General features: G+C 46.7%; 1 protein-coding gene across 2 annotated transcripts in view; it reads left to right on the top strand.

Moving 5' to 3' along the window:
- The first annotated feature begins 2335 nt into the window (after nucleotides 1-2335).
- The window catches only part of LOC142564959 (NF-kappa-B inhibitor alpha-like), a 39036-nt gene continuing 22733 nt past the window's right edge, over nucleotides 2336-18638 (top strand). Inside the window, exon 1 of one of the 2 annotated variants that reach the window (XM_075676180.1) lies at nucleotides 2336-2641. The gene's annotated coding sequence lies outside the window, so the exon portion shown is untranslated. The remainder of the gene's footprint in view (nucleotides 2642-18638) is intronic. The other variant, XM_075676179.1, reaches the window with a different exon arrangement.

Below are 18638 nucleotides of genomic sequence, written 5' to 3'. Positions count from 1 at the left end.
CGCACTTCTAATATTTCAGTCTGAGAAGAGCTATCATGAAGGACATGCGCTGTCGGTGTTTTATTTTTCCGTTCTCAAAATTCCGAGGAATAACTTTGTAAAGAATCAAAGACAAGGTAAGAGCAACTTTGGCGGTAGAGAAGTGGTTCGGAATTAGGTTCGACATTCTTTTTGCCGAAGCGACGTCCGATGTCGACGCGGGACGCCAATGCCAGATTTTCTGTGACACTGGCGCTTTAGCTCGGGCCCAACTCCGACGCGGACTATCCAAATACATGCAAAACGCAAAAACGTTTTTATGAGATGGCCCCTGGACCGAATTTAACTAAGTTGTATTTCAGAGATAAAGTTACATTCTAGTGACTGTTGGAAGCGGAATTTCGATTTAGGGGCTGAATTTTGTTAAGAAGGCTTTCGGAAATTCGAAAGCTTCGAAAAGATAGCAGCACGAAGTTTACACATCAATAACTTTGCATCAAAAACAGATATCGCGGTTCTGTATACGGTATCTATAAGAACATTCAAAGCGGAAAAATTTGATATGTCAAGTTATATCTTACGTGAATTTGTTACGTTGTGTACGAGGGTTCTGCAAAAGCTCTATTCCCATATTACTAAATTTTTCGAGATTCATGTGAAACATGTCAATTTTGTCCGCTTTAGATGGTATCATTCTTTATTGTTGAGTTACAGAGTTTTAAATTTGATAGTATCGTTTTCTGAAAATTTGTGATTTTTGCCGAATTTTAATAAAAAATTGACGACCGAAATCGAAAATTCTAAACCAACATTCATTAGATTTAAATCTTTCTTTTAAATGCAACAAACTTCGCCAAATTTGGTGCAGTGGTTACCGAGAAAAACGAATTCTCCTTTTACATGTATTTAGATAGGAGTCCCCGAGCTAAAGCTTCCAGGAAGCTTTAGTGACTGTTGGTTTCAAATTTTTTATTTAGGTTGTCAATTTTTTTATTAAAAAGTGGCAAAAATCGAAAGTTTTCAGAAAACGAAACTATCAAGTTTACAACGCTGTAACTCAGCAAAGAAAAATGATGTAACAAATATGTGAATTGCATCTAATAATACATGTAAAGCGAACAAAATTGATATGTTACACATGAATCTCAAAAAATACAGCTTTTGCGGAACCGTTGTACACAACGTAAGAAATTCACGTAAGATATCAAACGACATCAAATTGTCTGATTTCAATGATCTAGAGGATTCCGTTTACAAAACCGCTATATCTGTTCTTGATGTAGAGCTATTAATTTATGAATTCGGGCTTCTATTTTTTTTTCAAACTTTCGAATTTTTGAAACTCTCTTTAGCAAAATTGACGCCCTAACTCGAAATTCCGCTTTCAACAATCACTAGAAGTTAACTTTCTATCTCAAATGCAACAAAGGGAATTAAAATCAGTCCAGGGGTTATCTCAGAAAAACGTTTTTGCGTGTTGCGTTTATTTGAATAGGCTGTGTCGGAGTTGAGCCCGAGCTAAAGCTTCTTAATGGCGTTAAAATTTTTAACCACATTGTGTAAAAGTTTCGCAGCATCTGCCTCCCCTTTTGCAGATTTTGAGTGCATCAGCGCAGCAATTTTCGATATACAGAAATGATATCTACGTTTACGGAAGCAAGGCTACGCGGTATAAATACAAACTTGCTTGACACCACTGCGGCGCTGTTGACGCGATCTCATCGCGCCAGTTTCGGTTCGCAGAAAGCGGTGAACTCACCTGAACTCTGACTAATTTTGGCTGCGAGAACTCGACCAAATCGACCGCCGTTACAACGCTCGGATCGATGGTGCATACTCGCAAACTACGCGATCCGAGGTGGTAATGCACACCGTTCGAGTGTCGCGCTGGCGGCTGCAAGGTAAAAGAAAAAAAGAATCCGATGCAAATGCACGGCGAAACGTCGGAGAGCTTTCCAACTGCGCAGCGACGTTTCTCTTCGTTTCCCTATGCGTTCGTTCGGCGGCTTGTGTCTTCGCTTCCCACCCGATAAGACGAGAACCCCGTGAAGTCAACAAGTCATTCCGGCCAAGTAAGTGACGCCGCCGCTTTTGTTTTAATGACGCCCCCGAACCGTACATGAGAAGCGTGCGGGTTCTTCGCCTTTTCCGGACCACACCATACGGCAGGGGACAGCCAACACAGCGGGCAGGAAACGCGAGCAAAGCGGGCGAGCGAGGTCGTCCATCCATGTATTGGAGAGAGCACAGACTTCCGGTTTTCCTTTTTAGAGAAACGAAGCCACGTGATGTTGAAGCCGCGTTTCCATTGGTCGGAGCGTCGCTAGCGTCGCTTCCATTGGCCGGATAGGCTGGCCGTCTGGCGAAACGCCGGTTTCCTTTCCCAGTCGCTGCCGCAAGCCTCGTTGCCCGCCGCCCGCATCGAGTGGGGTTTCCCCCCGTTCGGGCTTGTCGGTCGCCGACTATGCCGAGCTTCATTTTGCGGACGCCGCTGCGGAGAGCCGATGGCGGATATCGAAGGCTCTGTCTTCTGACCGAACGGTGAAAAAAAGACACGGCGAAACGAGAGAGCAAGGGAAGTAATCGTGCCCGTCTGAGACGCAAGGCGACACGGGGAGTACTGTTCAACGTGCCAGCCTCGACAGTACGGATAACCCACGAGGTAAGGGACCCGTCGTGTGCTTGGCCCAGTTCGTCGTCGCTAGGCCTAAGGAAGGTGGCCCCTCTCGTATCTTGGTGCCCGCGCCGTCTCTGATCGGTTTGCTCGCTTTATGCGCGACGCGACGGCCATGCCTTCTTCCGAGAGCCTCAGAGGCCTTCGAACCCGGCAACGTAAGAGAGGGGACGGACTAGCCTAGCCAGTGAGTGACCCGCCTGGGTAATAATAACCTCTCGCGATCGTCTCGGTTCATTCGCTGGTGCAGCACCGTCCGGCGTTGCGTTGTGCAACAGGGGCTTTACGATCACGCCTGCGAGAATCGCCCCGTGATTTTGAGCTGCCGAGGCGACCACCTTCCTTTCTTTTTTTTTTTCAGTGTGGCGATCGCGGATTCGTTCGATGGTCGCCGAAATAAATGTCTACGTGTTCCCCTTCCCCGCCGTCCCGCTCTGACGTCCGACTCCCCTCCCCACTCTCGATTTTTTTCTTCCCCATTTGTGGTTCCTATTTTTTGCCCCTTGAATCGCCTCTACTAGCTTATCGATTGCACCTGCAGTCTGGTGTAGACGGCCGGACGCCCCCAGGCCCTCATGGCTGGACAAGCATTTTTCTCTTTTTGTCATCCGTCATTTAAGATACAAGCGTTACTTTTCGAGATGTCGCTCAGCGTTTTGCAAAGGTCGCCTCGAGTAGTTCAATGACGTTTCCGTGTTTAGCCTTCCGCAAACTCTTTTGATAGAGGTCACAGAATCAGCGAGCGTGTCTTTCAAGTTCACAGTCCTGGCCCGTTTTTTTTTCGGGGATTCCTTCGCCTGAATTCACTTACATCAAGCACGACTTCCGGTGACTTCAAGCCGACCGCCAGTACTCTGGCAGATCGGTTCAGCTCACGTCGCTTTCGGTTGGCGCAATGGCGTACAGGTCCACCCCGATGCTTCTCCTGCAGCATTTGTATGTATCTTTGCAGCGACAGAAAGCTTAACACATTTGTAGGGATTCATTGTGGCACGAGAAGGAAGGCATGCAAAACGTGGGCACATACACAAGAGAGAACGGTAAGAACACGTGATCTTGCACCCAACTACCATTTCATGTGCTCGCAACTTCGTCGCTATCAGTCTTTCGGCAGCATTGGCGCGGTGCAATCTTCCGGAGAGTCGCGCCCCCCATATATCTAGATATCCTCCTTCCTCGGAAATGTCACTGAACTGATAAGAAGTGCGTCCGTAAATTTTCCACCCTGACACGTACCGAGGGAATACCATGTTCTCATATCTACGCGACGGGGTACTACTAGCAGGATTCGTGCACCTCCTTGTAAAAACCTTGAATTTGAAACAAAATAATAACTCAAGGGCTCTTCAAACCCCTTGTAAGAAAAAGGAAAATGCGCTCGTTCCTTGAAAATTGGGGTTGGGAGGTGACTTCAGCATAGCACTTCATTCATAGTAACAAAATCCGCATCTGGTGCTAGGCAATGGACACTTGTCATGCCACCATTTTTTGTGGTTTTGCTTATTTGCTTAACTTCGCGGACAGTTTTGGCCCAACTCGAGCCATTCGGCCCCATTGTGGCCAGTATTGTCACCGGATGAAGCCAGACACAACCGTTCCCGCATAGAATGAAAGCGTGCAGTGTGCATGATTGGACATCAACTGCAATGGGCAAGTCCTCTTTGAAAAGCGACCTAACGAGCTTGAAGAGCGCGTTCAACTCGGCAGTATCATTGATGCAAAGAACTGCAGCTTAGAATATTTCAGTATTCGTTGATACGTATATATGGAGTACAGTTCTTTTACACCGCCTTGAATTAGCCCCCCCTCCCTAAGAAGAGGTAATTAGCCTTGAACTTGTGGGATTGTGGCCTTAATGCGCTTGAGGGACCGAGGTTTGAATACCGCCGCCGGACCCGCCTCTATATATATATATATATATATATATATATATATATATATATATATATATATATATATATATATATATTGGCTTGAGCCTTGCTCCTTCTCAAGGGCTGCAGAAGATAGCGCCAACATCTTTCTCAAGAACCACTTCTCTCTCTCTCATATTCTGCACGAACATTGTGGGATCACCCGCCGTGGTTGCTCAGTGGCTATGGTCTTGGGCTGCTGAGCACGAGGTCGCGGAATCGAATCCCGGCCACGGCGGCAGCATTTCGATGGGGGCGAAATGCGGAAACACCCGTGTACTTAGATTCAGGCGCACGTTAAAGAACCCCAAGTGGTCGAAATTTCCGGAGCCGTCCACTACGGCGTGCCTCATAATCAGGGAGTGGTTTTGGCACGTAAAACCCCATAATTAAACATTGTGGGGTTGCTAGGTTCTTGTATGTGTGTCCGGCGTACACAGAATGAGGCGAACGTGTTGCAGTGACGTGGGAGTGCAGCTTTGCTCACTAAATTTCGGCGCTGAGCCAGCCGTGCTATCACCCCTGCAGGGAAACAGAAATGGGGCCCCTTCCGATCAAATATATAGGTTTTTTTTTAGCTGCACCAGATTTTTTAGATTGCCAATGGCAGATAGCACAGTTATAACCTTTGATCTAAATTACTCGATGAGGCGGCCACAACTTTACGAGAAATCAAAATGTTCAGTTGAATAATTAACATAATTGCGATAATTAACTTTTTTAAATTAATTACCCTACGTTTTCATTCTACGAATTATAGCCCCTTAGCTGGCATGGCGTATCCCCTTGAAACGGATTCCTTGGGCAACACCAGTTCTGAGATATTAATTTTCAATGTCTCCGACGAAATGTATTGGCGTTCCAGTTACTTTTTTAAGAAACCGGTGTTTTATGCATCGGAGCACAAAAGTAACTTGAACACCAATGCATTTCGACGGACACCTTGAAAATTAATATCTTTGAACTGGGTGCTGTCCAGAGAATTCGTTCCAAGTTGATACGCCGTGTCATTTAATTCTAGATTGAAATATGCAGCGTGAATTCATGAAACGTTAATTAGCGTAATTTTGTTAATGCAATTGAATATTCCGATTTCTCGTAAAGTAATCGCCGCCTGATCGAGTAATTTATATCAAGGCTTAGAATTCTCCTGTCTGCCATAGGCAATATTTAAAAACTTTGGTGCAGCTAAAAAGACACCCTGGATATATATTTGATTTTCGTGAACCCAGTCTGAGAGGGACGACATGACGTTCAGCTGCAATACACGAGGGGTTTAACGAATTGCGTAATTGAATTTGCCGTAGAACGGTAGTTCCACGTTTTACTACGGAGCGGCTACATTTTCACGCTTCGTCTATTGGTCATCTCGGCCGAGCTTATCTCTGAGCTTCATGGCCTTCAGTACTATCGTCATCATCATCAGCCTAGTTACTCCCACTGCAAGGCAAAGGCCTCTCCCATACTTCTCCAACAACCCCGGTCATGTACTAATTGTGGCCATGCCATGCCTGCAAACTTCTTAATCTCATCCGCCCACCTAACTTTCTGCCGCCCCCTGCTACGCTTCCCTTCCCTTGGGATCCAGTCCGTAACCCTTAATGACCATCGGTTATCTTCTCTCCTCATTACATGTCCTGCCCATGCCCATTTATTTTTCTTGATTTCGACTAAGATGTCATTAACTCGCGTTTGTTCCCTCACCCAATCTGCTCTTTTCTTATCCCTTAACGTTACACCTATCATTCTTCTTTCCATAGCTCGTTGCGTCGTCCTCAATTTGAGTAGAACCCTTTTCGTAAGCCTCCAGGTTTCTGCCCCGTAGGTGAGTACTGGTAAGACACAGCTATTATATACTTTTCTCTTGAGGGATAATGTACTATCACTGGTTGTCAACGTGACCTTGCGCTGACCGGGAGCGGTCCTGCAGTTTGCCAAGGCATTCCCACGTGATGCTTCACCCTTGCACACTTCTTGCCATTTCGTATAGCGCAACTCAGGCTGCCGGCGTTAGGCCTGCTTGCCTACGTGAAAAGACTAGATTTAGCCGTATTGTTTAGTGCCGGGTGTACTCGCACGAAGGGCGCACCAAATGAGCCCTTCCACCAGTGCGCCGCTTCTGTTTTGTGCGTACTTTTATTATTTACGCATTTCAAGCCGAAGCCGTTCCGTTTTGCTATCGTGTCTTATTAATTCGCCACCAGCATCGATGGACTCGCAACCAATCTATCCAGTCACGTCAGTGGAGAATTCAAAACACATCCGCGATCCCTACCGTAGAATACCGATGGGATACACTCGGGTACGTTGCGGGTCATCGTCAATGTCTCCCGTGTTATATAGGCGGCCTAGCCGTCTGTGGGAGGTAATACTGAGGGACTCTGGTAATACTCTCACCGCGGCTCCAGCTACAAAAAAGTGCGCCAGAACTCTCGAGTTTGTCGCGTTACCTATGGGTGGCGAAACGAACTAGATAGAGCGGAATTTTCCGCGGCAAATGTGGGTCTGTTCTCTCGCTCGCAAGCGCATGGGGGCGCGAGCGTCCGCTAGTTCCCGAATGGTTTAATATTTTATTTTATATTTGTACTGTTATCGTATTTTGTACGGGCGAGCTGCCGGAGACAGGCAGCGCGTCGGCTCTTCGGAGGAGTGTATGAAGGAATCGGTCGGCGCGATTGCGCAAAGATCCGGCTCATCTTGCCTCCGTCTGTTATAGCAACGTGCCGTTACTCCGCTTTTCTTCTTTCTTTTTTCGGCCCTCGTTCCCCCCACCTCCACCCCGAGGGGGGAGCTTGCGCCTTTCGCTCGTGTGACTAATCCGGATGAACGGCGTCCTGCTGTGCGGTTACGTCTGCTCGCCAGCGGCGTGCTGCAGAAGGCACCCACGCATGACTTCCTTCTGTTGCTGCTTGGATGTAGACCGAGCCCGCTGTGCCGTACCAACGCCGCCGACTTGACTCCGGGAAATACCCCGCGAGGCCCTTTTTTTCTTCTTTCCATCTCTCAAATACGTGCGGCGTTTGTTGATGCCGCAGAGTTTCCTACAAAGATTACCAGAGCGAGCTCTGGAGCTAGCAGAGTTTGTCTGTGGGAGCTTACGAACCTGGCGGCGGTTCGACAAGCGTGGGAATTGTGGAGTGCCATCCTGGACGGTGGATGGCGAAATCCACCACCTTGTCAGCTCCGATAGGTTCAGAGGACTGATAAGGCCGCTGCGATTGGCTCAAAGTGCAGCCTTTACAGAATTCGACAATGTGGTGGAATTTGACGATGTCCGGACTAGCAACCATGGTCAGAGCATGGGTTTTGCCTTAACCGTGACGTTCTGGCTTACGACGCTGTAACTTTAGCGAAATTCCGTTACAAACTCGGCAATTCGCCGTGAATATAGATGTACGCAATCTTGTTGGCTTTCTACGTTTAAAAAAGTAGGTTTACATTAAAATTTGGGGCTATAGGATAGGTGGTGTATGGGTGGTATAGCTATAGGTGGTAGCGTACTAAATAAAGCCGCAAAAATGTCTCGAGTCACAAGCACGAATATTTCTTGACATTAGGCTGGCGCATTCATATAAATTTGTGTCGAGTTGGGTGGCGGTGTATTAGCTGTGTTGTCGCTTACTATATATAGGCTATATGTTTGTGTGCGTTTTGTGTCTTGGGAGCAGCTGACGCGTTCTCCTAAGCAGTACGTTCAGTTAGGTTAACCACGGGTGAAAGATCGCATCAGCGCGGTGTTGTCGGTCGCTGTCCTCAGTGCATTGTGCCGGTTTGGTGATTTCACGCCGCGCCACACGCAGTTAATGCGGCCAAGCGCTCAGTGGCCGTACCACCACTTCTTTATTCGAGTCTCGCTGCTGTGGAGCAAGAGGGACGTTCCAGAATTTTCTTGGTCTTCTGCTACGCAGCCACGATTTGGCCTCCTTCTGCTCCTCTCCCGCGCTTCGTCTGCTCGCGTGCGAGTGCCGCAGCAGACGACGTCTCCACTTTTGCTTTTTTTCGCAAGACCACCACCAGCACGCACGGTGAGCTGCTTGCCTACCGTTCGGGGTTTCCCGGCGATGCGAATGGGCGGGAAGTTGGCGGCGGAATCATCGCCACGTATCTCGGCTTGCTCTCTTGCGGAGTGGGTGTTTCTTTTTTCTTCTTTTTTTTATAATTCTGTATAAAAACTATTCGTCGTCATCAGTAGTCTTCGGGTGTGCTGTTGCGGTTGCTTCTAGCGCGTGCGTATTTGGTCATCACCGGTGGGGCGAGGGAGGAACGAAAAACTCGGCGATTTCTTTATCTGTTTTTTTTTTTTTTCGCGTGTCGTTGACCTTGGTTTCAGTTTCAACAGTTGGCCGTGCGGCAGACCATGTTGTCCTTATCTAGAGACCTTACGGCGTCTGCAGCTGCCCCATCTGTGTACAAACACATCATTCCTTCTTTATTTCTTCCGATCTTCGTTTTCCTCGTCAGAGTAGGAATGCTAATGCGCTTGTGTACTTGGATTTAGACGCTAACTTGCCCAGGTCGCCGGAATTACTTGTAAAACTTGTTTCATTACCTTTGTAAGATGCAGTCGGGTGATAGTTCGAAACGTGTAGATATGCAGTTTGCCCGCTATCGATTCGCTCGCGGATGCCGCCTTTATACGCGATATTCGAGGTGGTCACGTGGCGTTACTCGGTGTAGCTACTAACAACGAAAAAAAAAAATAAGACGTAAATATTATTACGTCAAACACAGACAGGAAGCTTTTAGATCTATTTCTTTATGTTTAATGTATATCATTTTATATTTCAACGCTGCAAAGCTTACACAGGGAAAAATCAATGTCGTCTGTTTCTTTAGCAGACCACGTTGGATGCGCCAGACATACCTAATGCAGTGCATCATGTAATGCATTAACGTCTATCTTAAGACCAGACAGAAGACGCTTGAATGCAAAATATAATTAGGTCATGCTTTTCAGGGAAACCGCGTCGTAGATCACGTGATTTAAGCCGCTAAGGGTTTGCTGTCGTTGGTGTGACTTGAATCTTGAATTAGGACATGGCCTGCTCATTTTGTGTGCATGAAGCCGTAGTTGGCTTCGTGCGGGTGCTACATCGAGCCGATATTTTTTTAAAGCATGAAACAAGGTCGATCCAAATAGGTCGCGAAGCTTCGGGCGAAAAGCGGTTGATAGCAAATTGTCACCGGCATCGGCAAGGGTGGTTATGGGAGCAGCGATTGAAGCGCGACTATGTTCGGAAGGAGCAAACATTGGGAAAGAAAAAAAAGTGTTTCTTAATTAAAGCAAGACAGAGTTAGATTCATCCAACGAAAATAAAATTGCCTGAGGAGTAAAGAAGAGACAACTGTATATTATTTTATTATTAGCAATAAATGCCTTTTCTTTTTTTCAGAGCCCATAGTAAGACGCCGCTGTGCCGCTATCACTTGTAATGCAATGCAAGCTCTCGAAGTGTGCAGAAAGGCGTGCTCGTAAAGTTCACCTGTTACACCCCCCTCACACACTGTGCTGTTTTGCTTGTCGTCGTTTGTCTGTATTCGGTGACGCGGGTAGATTCGTCGTTTCTTAGCCTGTTCTATTAGTAAGCGCTTGTCTGTGGTATTTGTTTCCTTGTGTCCTGGTCTTTTGCGCGCTGTTTCACCTCAGTTCTTAGCCTGTTCATTCAAATGTAGCGAGTTATGACCGCCATATAATTGTTTACTGTAGTTTTCGTGCGACTGCGCTGGTCGACGGGCTTGGCGTCCGACGATAGGACCAGCACTCTGCACCTAAAGTCTTCGTCGGCCTCCAAAGAACGTTCTGTTGCAGGGTTGCGATTACGAACAGCCGTACGGCTCGCCTTTTCCTGCATCGTTTTGCGCGCTGAATGCACGAAACGCCCATCAAGTCAAATGGCGGGGCATTTGAATATGCAGCCCCAATGGCAGACCACCAAAACAAATTTCGCGCCTTCGAGAACAAAAATGACGTCACTTTTTTAACGAGTATGACATCGGGGCATTTTTTTCTTCCGCCGGAAGTGTTCCCTCGTAACACAGATGGCGCTAAGCTCCGTGGACCGCTTGTGAACCGCCTTGTTTCGAACGTATGGGCCTCTATGGAAGCTTTGCTACCAGGTTTATTTACCTTGCATGAAATGCCTCTAGCTCCCGTTGCCGGCGACTTTCAAGCGACCCCGAGCCAAAAGCCAGAGCCGTTATCCGGACACTCGCGCAAGAACAACCGGGCAATTTGCGAGTACAAAACGAGATCCGGGCAACCAGTCAAAACTTGAGAAAATGCGGTCTCTGGCCCCCAACCCTTCGTACAGGACCGCACCGCACACGCTAGTTACTGCCCAAACAAGTTACAAAAAAATATTGCTTCCGAGTTCTTCCTAATGTTTGTTCACAATATCACTCAAGCTGTAACTTCTAGTACGATGCAGTTTTATTTGTCATTTCCAATAGCGACGTTCAAAGGGCAGATACAGGGCACCGTACACTTCGTTGTCATTTTTTGGCGCTGAGACATGGTTGTCTGTGCTCTTTTAAACGCCAGCGGTCCGTGAGTTCCGCGGCATGGGTTTTGCGTCGCCTCGAGAGACGGTGCCGTTGCGAACATGCACTGCACCCATTTAAAAATTGTATCATCTCCAATCAATCTGCGTTTACTGGTTGCCATTTCACGCTTACATCCACTCTCGATTACGGGACAGCCGTCAAATTTTTTAAAATTCGGTATGGAGACGAGTTTGCTTTTAGTGTCTTTTGAATGACGGATGAGGCTTCGTGTGTCAGCTTTTCCATTTTTTTTTTCTTCATGGATTTGGACAACGTTCAGTATGTGAAGCCACGAACAAGAATTCTGCTTCCAGCACTAGGTAGAATGCAGCTCTCTCTCTCTCTCTCTCTCTCTCTCTCTCTCTCTCTCTCTCTCTCCCCCTCTCTCTTAAATGCGACCAATTACATTCAAATCGGTTGAGTCGTTGTCTAACTGTAGCGTTTCTACGTTTCGCATGTAACGTAGTTCAACAGGGAAATCGGAGTGTCACTTTACGAACGCACGTACGTACGTGACGACGGCGGCGTAAGCACACGCCTTCGGGCAGGAAATGGAGGAGGAAAGATTTTTAAGGGACTCGTCGTCGAGTCGACTCTGCTGCGAATTGCTGATGAATGTATGAGCGAACGTTCCCATGACAATGGCTGCGTATTTTACCCGCGCTGAGTCTCATCTTTCTCACACTTATGCCCTGCTGCTTTCTTTTGTCGACAACGAAGCTGTGCATCGCACTCTTTTTTTTTTTTTTGTAATGTGGGTCGTTCGGTTCCCGTGTGCCCAATATGGCTGAATTTTGCATCCAGAAATGGCGTCTTCGTTCGTCCCACTCTGACGCGAAAAGGGAGCGATAGTTTGTCAATTTATCGCAAAGCGTGTAATACATCATATCTCGCAAGTCGCGTTAGCATCGTTCGCCTATCGCTGCTTCGCCTTTTCGTTTTGTTTCGGGTTTTATTTGGGGAAACTTCCTGCGACCCCCGAAGGCCAGGCTTCAATGGAAAACTGGCATGGCACTCCAGAGCACATAACTGGAATCTTTGACATGCTGGAGGGAGTTTTCAGTGTCGGACAGTTAGGCAAATCAATTGCTAATTAAGTGATTGCCGTACTAATTAACGTTTCACTCAATTACCATTTCGCGATTTTCTTCGTACCAATATTCTCTCCATGACCAGGAATAAATGTGTACAACTTCTTGTGATTTTCTTCGATGCGAAATGGTGTGCAGGCTTCGTGGGCTAAGTTCGGAACCCTCCGAGTGTATTAGATGGAATACTGGTAACTGTCGGAGCGCCCCAATAGTTTAGTATATACTGTAACGTATGTTTCTATGAACGAATTTTGGCTTCCGCACCCGGGAGGCAGATCCGTCATGACGTCGCGATACAGTAGCCCACCGCGGCTTCCACGTGCAAGCGCAATCAGAAGAAACGCGTGACCCTTGCTTATTTTTTTTAAATAACGGACAACGCCGTACCTAGCCTTATTGCCGCACTACGTCATCAAATGTCATGACGTCGATAACATCGACGGTTGGTCCGGAATTGCGTGACGACTTCAGTGGCAAATCATCTTATCTTTCCCAACCTTCATACAACTTGCTAAGGCGTCATTCTGCGTAGGAGAACCGGGTGGTAGGGTTTCTGCAAATTTGAAACTGTCAGTATTCTCTAAAAGTGACGCTTAAAAATCAGCACAAAAGTATTTGTAAACTCAATTTTCGTTAATTTAGAGGTAAATCTTCGATCGTTACTGGATAAAACAACGCGCCGAAGCCTCTACGTCAGCCTTGCGCCACAGATTTCAAACTGCATGCTGGTATGTATACATATCTTTTATTCAAGTACCCTAAAGGCCCATACGGGCACTACATATGGGTGTTACGTACATTAAATCTGACATCTGCAGTACAATGCATGCTACTTCGGCCGTGCTGACGCCGCAAAATTTACTTATCGAACCTTGCTACCTTGTAAGGCTTTGCATGTTTTGGGATGCGACGAAACAGAGAGACCTGTATACTCCGCTGGGCCTGTTCGAAAAAAAGTTCTGTGCTCACCGCTGCACGGTTCTTGCTCGAATTTTGCTCGAACACGAGGCAAACTTCTCCGACAGCAGCTTCCTCCAGCTTCCGCAGGTTTCTGCAGCTGCCGGCAGGCGGCGACACAAGTTCTTGCTAGCGCCGTCTCTAGAGCAGCCTGCATCCCCATAAGTGAAGACAAATTTCAACCTTCCAGCAATTTCTTTTGCAAGAACAGTGCAGCGGTGAGCGCAAAACCTTTTTCGAGCTGGCGCAGCGAAATATGCAGAAACCGTGTACAACAATGTATCCCCAATTTATAGCTTGTAAGTTCGGCACTATCTGGAAGCAAAGTTTGAATTGGAAGTGCGCCTTATGGGGGGGGAGGGGGGATGTGTTCCCTGGCGCCGTGGGCAAGTCACTAACGCTTTTAGAAATATGGACTTCGTCGGCAGCGTCTGCCCACCACCACCTGCTGCTGCTGCCATTACCGCCACCTGCCTTTTCGCCATATGTCATCCACCAACTTCGCGTGCTGCCGCGTTTACCGTTGACGCAAGTGCGGGCACAACAGCCGTTGGCCTTGGCGGCGGGAAGGGGCGAGAATCGAGCGAAAAAAAAAAAAAAAAACGGGGAAGAGGGCCCGGGAGATCTTCGGTGGCAGCGGACGCCGCAGGATGGGGGGGATCACGTAATGTCGTCGCTACGTTGACGTCTGGGGTATTCCGGCAACGCTGCGGCGCCGTACCTCTGTTATCGAAGTCGTGCGCGGAGCGAGACGTCGATGCAAGCCACTGCCCCTCCGGTGATAGCCTTCACAGTGTCCTGTACTTTTATAAACAATCAGTAATGCTTGGAACATCGGCTCCACGCTCCTATTGATTAGTTAACTGTTTTTGTCAGAGCATGAACAACTTTTGCCGGGCGCTGATGTCAACGTTCGGCTGCTACCGCTCCGTGCCTGCACCTTTGCTACCGCATGACGTGCGATGAACGGAAGTTGACGTGATCCTAACCGTGGGCGGCAAACTGGACGTGCCGTACAACACGCGCTAAAGAAACCTCCTCCGTAGTAGTGCCTAGCTGGGTCACGTATTCAAGGAGCAAAAGCCCCCAAATTTTCACTTTCTCGCCCCTTCTTACTCGCGCATCCCTCAAATGACCGTCTCGCGGCAAACTAGGTATCGAGTGGAAAAGTGGCGCCCCCTATGTAGCCCCCCCCCCTCTTCACGTTATTAGTATCACACGGTAGGCATTGAAATATTACAGAAGGCTGTGCCCGGAATCGAACCTTACGGGTTAATCCAAAGGGCACAGGATGTGAGGCGTCGAGTAGCGCGGGGTGCGGCGTGATCGATAAGGCACATTGTATCCTTGTTTGTTACGTCCCCCTCTGCAAGCGTGTACACTACTGTTCTTTGGGTGTCTTTATTTTGCTTGACGTATGTGGAGGCAAAGGACGTCATTCGTGGCACTGCCGTCTTTCCGCCAGATAGGATTGAAAGAAAAATTTTTTTGCTTTGTGCAAATGCACAGTTAATGAAAACCTTCGGCTAGAGTGTGTCGTTAGTGTTCTTTGTGCCTGGCAAGAATCATGGCTGCCTATGCTTCGGATGCAGGTCCTGATTGGCTAGAAAGGTCTGTAGACAGCGTTTGAGTGTTTCTCGCAGGTTTGCTGTGCTCGGGAGGTCTTTTGCGCCCACGTCATTTTCTATAACCAACGCCTTCTGTGCAACATTACTGGCTGCATGTCAGAATGCTGTAATCATGTGAAACTGCAATTAATCGGGGAAAACTAACTTGTAGCCCTTATAACACAAGCCATTTTGTTGATTTATCATACTGAGGCATTACTTTATAAATGCTTGAATTTGCTGATATAGCCTTGGGGAAATGGGTGCACAGAAATCGGTGCCTCTGTTCAACCGTGCATAGCCAGCCATTGTTGCAGGAGAGACTGGAGAAAAACATTGTTGTAAAGACAGCTGTTGGGGCCAGAGAATGAAGACAAAAAACTGCACGACTGTATCGCTGTGCCAGGAATTGCAGGCTGCACGTGAAAATGGTAGCATTGTCTTGTGCCTTTTGCATCTTTTTTTTTTCTTCTTAGAAATCGGGCTTTGTTTGGTCCTCGGGTACTTTTGAAAGACATAACAGTGGTGGCTTCTTTTTCAATTTTTTCTTCCCCGAGTTGCAGCATTTCTATTGCGGTAAACAAACATTTTTTTTCTATTTCCCACATTAAAATATCGGGGTGAAATTGCAGGACTATTTCCACTGTGCTCCATAGCTTTACTTTCATAGACAATGTTCAGATAAACCAACATAGTGGCTGCATCCAGGACTCCTTTCCTGACAGGGTTGGCCATTGGCACATGTCATGCTTCTAAATTTCATGGTTGAATTGTGGTGCATTGTAGAAGCTGGTCACTTGGTTGGAATGATCGATCGACCGTTTGTTATGCTGTAAAGTAGAGGCAATTAACAATCCCTATCAAGGAACGAGAATTCGTCGTGCACGGAAGCTGGAAGGCTTTCTACTGCACTTGCTCCCCAAATGTCTTACAGTAGGCATTAGTTTTTTTTCTTCTATGTGCAGTAAAGAGAAAATTTTTTTCATTGTATTTCATTGGTTCACTATTAGTAGTAGAGTGGCTTCTATTGGAAAGAATGGGGCCTGCATAGAAAAGGTGCTGTATGACTGTTGTAACCCTCTCTCTGGTGTGAGGACCCCTCAGCAGGGCCGTACGGGTAGTAGGAGATAGCAAAAAGGAGATGATGGGAGTGGATAAAGGAGGGGAATGTTCTAGGTAATGCCTGAAGAAAGGTTCACACTAAATGAGCTGATTGGAGGCTTTTTGTGCTGGTGTAAACTGGAGGCACGGTGAGGGTGTTTATGCTTATGTGAAGAGCCTGGGAGGAGAGAGGACATCCTCAATCGATTCATGAGGCAGCTGAACCCTGTCAAACGTGGTTGGTAACCGGGTTCTCATCGTGGCAAGGCTGGGCAAAAGTACAAGGGCTTCATGCAGTATTTTACCCTCAATTTATCAGAAATAACATTCCTTAGTTCTTTAAATTCTTTGTGTTGGCCTTAGAAATCCATAAAAAGCTGTAGAATATCTCTTTCCCCATGATGATGCCCATGAACCCAGGACAGCTGGGTAACACAAACTCTGACATGCAGCATTCATAATCAACACATCACCAAGACATTGCATTAGTACTTGCATAACTTATGCAACACCTCTTAATGCTCTCAGTTTTCTTGAGGCAGCGCATCTTTCGTTGTATTCCTTCTCGTGTCTGCCTGCTCAGATCTGTTGTTGCCCCTCGAGCATTGGAATGGGAGCAGGGTCATTGCTAGCGCCACCGTGTGGTACGTTATCTTCAATCTGGATCTGTCCTCTCCCTCATTGGACCTATCTCGCCTCGCGACCTTCGGGTCTCCCCCACGCACCAAGCGTAATTTCTATCGGTTCCGAGGTCATCTTGGCCTGCATGTGCGTGTGTGCGTGGGCATTCCACTCGACTCTTTCCCCTCTCTCCCTCACCTGTGCTGTGGAATGCACAGAATAAAGAAACACGTGCTCTCTGCCCAAGTAGCTCCCCCTCTTCACACACTTAACCCATGGCCACTTTGGAACTGAGTTAACAAAGGTCAGCGGGCAGCTTGTTTCTTTGGCCACGCTTCGTTGGCTGCTGTAGTGGCTGACAGGACGCCGGGGGAATCCCCAGTTGAAGAGGGTTGATTACTTCACATGTTCTGTTTTTCCCAGATTTGGTCCATTCCCCTTTATCTCTCTCAGCGCAGTTTAATGCTGAGGTCAAAGGCACTCGAAGGTGTGCATGACTGTTCTTTTGTTGTTTTTTTGCTTGCTTGTTCAAAACAGAGCAGCCTTTCTTTTCTTTTTAATTGCAAACAGGTCTGGCTGCCGTGTGGTGCCACCATCCAAGTGCACGCCCCTATTTATCTCGCCTAGTTCCAACTTAATGCAGAGGTCGATGACTCTCAAGTTGAAGGAGCCGAACTGTTTTTCTGTTTAGCATTACTTGCCATGCTTCTACCTTGCTGACCAATTCGGTCTATGCAAAGCACTGACTGGTTTTCAAGACTGAAGCTACTGCTTGTTTGGTGTTGATATTGGGGTTTGTTTTTAAAGTGTGTTGGAAGTTTGAGAGCCAGAGCATTTGCCAGACAGATAACTCAGGAATTGCATGTCTGTTATCTTGCTCATTCCTGCGTATCAAAAGTGGGTTTCCCAAGCCCTGTTAGTGTGGAGTTGTTTGCTTGCCAAAGGCTTAGCTGCTGATATGAACTAAGCTTGCCAAGTAACAAAGCGCCGTTAAGTAATGATTATGCCTGGGCATCGTGACTTTACACGGCTGGCAGAGACGTAAAATAATAATAATATGTGCATACTCGCAACCGAATTTTTATTCGACATGAACACTTAAATGTGACAGCCGGCTAAAGTACAGTTAACCACAAAGTTTTGCAGACCACAGGAACTCAGAAAATGTTCAATTTTCGAGCAGCCTGCAACACTAGTAAAACTGAACATCACAATGTTGTTCACATATACTGGTAGAAGCTGTAAATGTAAATACTAGGTAGCATTGTGAGGCTGCACAGATATTCAGCTTTTTATCAGATTTTGTGTTACGTAAGATATTGCGGTTGACTGTATGAGAAGACAAATAGCAAATGTAGATTAGCATTGCCTAGTGATCACAAAAAACGAAAAAAAAGGAACTTGGTAGAGAATACCTATGAGGAACCATGCAAAAACACACAAGGGCCAAGTTAAACGTTAAAGAAAAAGTACACATCAACAGTTCGCTTTACATTACACACGTGTTTCTTAGGCAGTTGAAGGAAGTCTGATTTATACCTTTTTATTATCAGCTAGCTTTGTTTATATACATCTAAGCACCACATCATTCAGGTTCCATCAATGTATGATTACAAGCTATGCCGTTTATATACGCTCGGTTTGCTGAAAAATAATGATGCCATGACAAACATAGCAAGGCTAGAGAACAACTTCCTTGCTTATAATCTGCGCCATCCCGAAGTATGGTACGTCGCCAAATGTAGGACCAATTACGGAAATCAAAATGTTAAAATTTCAATTGCCTACACTTCTAAACCACATAATAAAAGAAAATAAGATTGACATATCTAGTACATCACCAAAACAACTGCGTTTTATGTTTGTGTAATGATGTGATATGATGATTACCTATTTCTTTGACTACTGTATAATTCGCTTTTCAAGTGACGTTTTGTAACTCGTGTAAGTGTTTTCCTCTTAGTAGGTCGTATACTCCCTTAGCCGCACGCTTCTATGCTTCCCCGTGTGATAGGGGGTCAGGGCTCCTCAAGCTGTTCTTACAGCTTTTACCTGTCCTCCTCATAACTTTTTCCTGCTGTGGAATAAAATTCAATTCAATTCAATTTGCAGTTTGTCTTCTCGTGTACTTTAGCCTCTTTTCATATATAAG

This window comes from Dermacentor variabilis, chromosome 11 (assembly GCF_050947875.1).
Source record: "Dermacentor variabilis isolate Ectoservices chromosome 11, ASM5094787v1, whole genome shotgun sequence".
Lineage (NCBI taxonomy): Eukaryota > Metazoa > Arthropoda > Arachnida > Ixodida > Ixodidae > Dermacentor > Dermacentor variabilis.
This window is presented reverse-complemented; position numbering and strand designations above follow the sequence as displayed.